General features: G+C 44.3%; 1 pseudogene; it reads right to left on the bottom strand.

The window, feature by feature from the left end:
• Positions 1–757: 757 nt before the first annotated feature.
• LOC140488206 (cyclic AMP-responsive element-binding protein 1-like) lies at positions 758–1,745 on the bottom strand (annotated as a pseudogene).
• Positions 1,746–4,757: the final 3,012 nt, after the last annotated feature.

Below are 4,757 nucleotides of genomic sequence, written 5' to 3'. Positions count from 1 at the left end.
GCACCCTTATATTATGCAACAGGCTCTTGCACAGCACCTTGTTGATGGTCTTTTTGAAATCCAGGTACACCGCATCCACTGGGTCCCCGTTGTCCAACTTGTTTGAAATGTGTTAATAGAATTCAAAAAGATTGGTCAACCATGACCTGCCCTTCATGAACCCATGCTGCGTCTGTACAATGGGACAATTTCTATCGAGATTCCCTATTATGCCTTCCTTGATAATAGACCCAAGCATCTTTCCCACGACAGAGAATAAACTAACTGGTATATAATTCCCCACTTTTTGTCCACATCCTTTTTAAAACAGTGGCGTCACTTTTGCTGTTTTCCAATCTGCTGAGACTGCCACAGAGTTAAGTGAATTTTGAAAAATTACTGCCAGTGCATTTGCTATTCTTCCTGGCATCTCTTTTAGTACCCTGGGATGCATTCCATCAGGGCCAGGAGACTTTTCTATCTTTAGCTCAATTACCTCCAAACAATCGAAAACTAGCTATTCCGTAATAATGATAGTTTCCAAATCCTCACCTATCTTTGTCTCTTTGCTAGTTACTGGAAAGATATTAGTATCCTCCACTGTGATATTCCATAACTAAAAGCATCTTCACATTTTCCGAAGGACCAACATTTACTTTATCCATTCTTTTCTCATTATATATATTTATATAAACTTTTGCTCCCTCTCTTTATAGTCTGCGCTAGTTTATTTTTCTCATGTTCTATATTACTTTTCTTTATTGCTCTTTTGTGGCTTTCAGTTGACCTTTAACGTTTGCCCAGTTCTAGTTTCATGCTGTTTTTGGCCACTTTGTACACCTTCTCTTTCAATTTGATTTTCCAGAATAGCAACCCGATTCTCCAAGCATTTCACATACTCTTTCTTCTTGCGACGGCACTCTCGAGCTGCTGCCCTGTTTTTCATGAGGCAGATTTCACGTTTACGAGTGGTTTCTTCAGCATTCTGGGACTAGCTTTGCAGGACTGGTGAAGATGCCATAACCATTCCCTGGCCAGCAGTGGAGTTAGGAGTTGTACGGATCTTGTAGGTTTGGACATCTTCAGCAGCACTACGTACAAGCACTTGGCTGCCTGGCACAGAAGGGCTTATGCCCGAAACGTCGATTCTCCTATTCCTTGGATGCTGCCTGACCTGCTGCACTTTTGCAGCAACACATTTTCAACAAAGATTTGCAGTCCAACAGGGCTCTGTGCATACTGTATAATGGCTGCTCCAACCTTGGCTGTAGCTGCGTTGGTCATTGTTAGTGTCTGGAGTACTTGCACTCCATCTGTACCATTGTTGGCCAGCTAAATTGCTCCCCCCCCCCCCCCCCCCCCCGTGTGATAGCAATGTATTGTCCGCTGATAGTCTGATAGACGGGTGTCTGCATCGTCATTGTAGTAACAGTTGAGACAGACGCTTCTTCTTATTTTTCCTCATCAATTTCTTGGCACACCGGGGGATCAGAAGAAAGTTCATTCAGGATTTTCCTGAATGAAGGCCGTCTCGATAGAATTTCTTTATGTTTCTGAGAGTCAGTCATGCTATCCACAGATTCCTGGGAGTCCTCAATTTCAGGTATAGTTGACATCTGAACAGTCTGAACTTGAGGGGACTGTATGACTGAGGACTGAGCTGCTTCAATAACTCCTTGGACTTGAACAGTCTGCCCATTCGGCAATTGCACTGAAGTTTCTGCTGGATTTGTTGTTGATTGGATCCAAGGCTTAGTTACCTGCATGGTCACGTTATATATTAATTATTCGGATGAAGGGACTGGGGGCATTCTAACGAAGTTTGCCAATGATACGAAGTTAGCTGGACAGGCAGGTAGTATTGAGGAAGTGGGGAGGCTGCAGAACGATCTAGACAGTTTGGGAGAGTGGTCCAGGAAATGGCTGATGAAATTCAATGTGAGCAAATGTGAGGTATTGCACTTTGGAAAAAAGAATGCAAGCATGGACTACCTTGTAAACGGTCAGAAAATTCATAAAGCCAAAGTACAAAGGGATCTGGGAGTGCTAGTCGAGGATTCTCTAAAGGTAAACATGCAGGTTGAGTCCGTGATTAAGAAAGCGAATGCAATGTTGTCATTTATCTCAAGAGGGTTGGAATATAAAAGCAGCGAGGTGCTACTGAGACTTTACAAAGCTCTGGTTAGGCCCCATTTGGCGTGCTGTGTCCAGTTTTGTTCCCCACATCTCAGGAAGGACATATTGGCACTGGAGTGTGTCCAGCAGAGATTCACATGGATGATCCCTGGAATGGTAGGTCTAACATACAAGGAACAGCTGAGGATCCTGGGATTGTATTAATTAGAGTTTAGAAGGTTAAGGGGAGATCTAATAGAAACTTTCAAGATAATACATGTTCTGGAAAGGGTGGATGCTAGGAAATTGTTTCCGTTAGGCGAGGAGATTAGGACCGGTGGGCACAGCCTTAGAATTAGAGGGATTAAATTCAGAACAGAAATGCGGGGACATTTCTTCAGCCAAAGAGTTGTGGGCCTGTGGAATTCATTGCAACGGAGTACATTGGAGGCTGGGATGCTAAATGTCTTCAAGGCAGAGATTGATAAATTCTTGATGTCACAAGGAATGAAGGGCTATGGGGAGAATGCGGGTAAGTGGAGTTGAAATGCCCATCAGCCATGATTAAATGGCGGAGTGGATTCGATGGGCCAAATGGCCTTACTTCCACTCCTATGTCTTATGGTCTTAGGGTCTAATTTGATCACTTTCCTTAGATATCCATTGCCGAGTATGTCTTTTCATACAGTCCATCCTTTTCACTGGAATATACCTTTGCGAAGCACTTTGTAAAATGTCTTTGAAAATCTTCCACTGCTCATCAACTTCCCACCATAAAATTTTTGTTTACAGTCTACTTTATCCAGATTCTCTCTCATTCTATTGTAGTTCCCAGTGTTCAAGCACAGGACCCAGTTATTAGATTTTTATCTTCACACTCTCCATATGTATTCTAATTCAACCATACAGTGATCGCTTCTTCCCAGGGGATCCTTAACTCTGAAGTCATTAATTATTTCTGCCTCATTGCACAGGACCAGATGTTGGATAGCTTTGCTCCCTTGTCAGTTCCATTCCATACTGTTCAAGCAAACTATCATGGATACACTTAATGAACTCCTCAGGTTACCTTGACTGAGCTGGTTTGACCAATCTACATGTCGATTAAAGTCACCCACGATAATAGCTGTACCATTTGTACAGGCATTAGTTATGTATTTGTTTATTGCCCATGCCAATGTGCTGTAATTAATTGGTGGCCTATACATTGCGCCTATCAGTGACTTTCTTGTTAGAATTGGACGGGTTGCACCTGAACCAGAAGGGCACCAATATCCTGGGGGGTAGGTTTGCTAGCACTCTTCGGGGGGGTTTAAACTAATTTGGCAGGGGGATGGGATCCGGACTTGTAGTCCAGCAAGTAAGCTAGCTGTGTGTCAGGATGTCCAAGACTGTAGGGAGGCTGTGGAGAAGGTAGCACTGACAGGGACTACTTGCAGACACAGAGATGGGCTCAAGTGCGTATACTTCAATGCAAGGAGTATCAGAAATAAGGTGGGTGAACTTAAGGCGTGGATCGGTACCTGGGACTACGATGTTGTGGCCATCACGGAAACATGGATAGATGAGGGACAGGAATGGCTGTTGGAGGTTCCTGGTTACAGATGTTTCAGTAAGATTAGGGAGGGTGGTAAAAATGGAGGGGGGGTGGCATTGCTAATTAGAAATGGTATAACGGCTGCAGAAAGGAAGTTTGAGGGGGATCTGCCTCTGGAGGTAGTATGGGCTGAAGTCAGAAATAGGAAAGGTGCAGTCACCTTGTTGGGTGTTTATTATAGGCCCCCCAATAGCAGCAGAGATGTGGAGAAACAGATTGGGAAACAGATTTTGGAAAGGTGCAGAAGCCACAGGGTCGTAGTCATGGGCGACTTCAACTTCCCAAATATTGATTGGAAGCTCTTTAGATCAAGTAGATTGGATGGGTCGGTGTTTGTGCAGTGTGTCCAGGAAGCTTTTCTAACGCAGTATGTAGATTGTCCAACCAGAGGGGAGGCCATATTGGATTTGGTACTCGGTAACGAACTGGGACAAGTGGTGGGCTTGTTAGTGGGTGAACATTTTGGTGATGGCGACCACAATTCTGTGACTTTCACCTTGGTTATGGAGAGAGATAGGTGCGCACAACAAGGAAGTTTTTACAATTGGGGGAAGGGAAATTACGATGCTGTAAGACAGGATTTGAGGAGCATACGTTGGGAGCATAGGCTGTCAGGGAAGGATGTGGTGGAAATGTGGAACTTTTTCAAGGAGCAGATACGACGTGTCCTTGATATGTATGTACCGATCAGGCAGGAAAGAAATGGTCGTGTGAGGGAGCCTTGGTTGACGAGGGAGGTTGAATGTCTAGTAAAGAGGAAGAAGGAGGCTTACATAAGGTTGAGGAAACAAGGTTCAGACAGAGCAGTGGAGGGATACAGGATAGCCAGAAGGGACCTGAAGAAAGGGATTAGGAGAGCTAAGAGAGGGCATGAAAAATCCCTGGCGGATAGGATCAAGGATAACCCCAAGGCATTCTATGCGTATGTGAGAAACCTGAGAATGACGAGAACGAGGGTAGGTCCGATCAAGGACAGTGGTGGGAGACTGTGTATTGAGTCAGAAGAAATAGGAGAGGTCTTGAACAAGTACTTCTCTTCAGTATTTACGAACGAGAGGGACCGTAT

The sequence above is a fragment of the Chiloscyllium punctatum genome, chromosome 17, assembly GCF_047496795.1.
Source record: "Chiloscyllium punctatum isolate Juve2018m chromosome 17, sChiPun1.3, whole genome shotgun sequence".
NCBI lineage: Eukaryota > Metazoa > Chordata > Chondrichthyes > Orectolobiformes > Hemiscylliidae > Chiloscyllium > Chiloscyllium punctatum.
The sequence above is the reverse complement of the archived record's forward strand: the minus strand, read 5'-3'. Positions and strand labels throughout refer to the sequence as shown.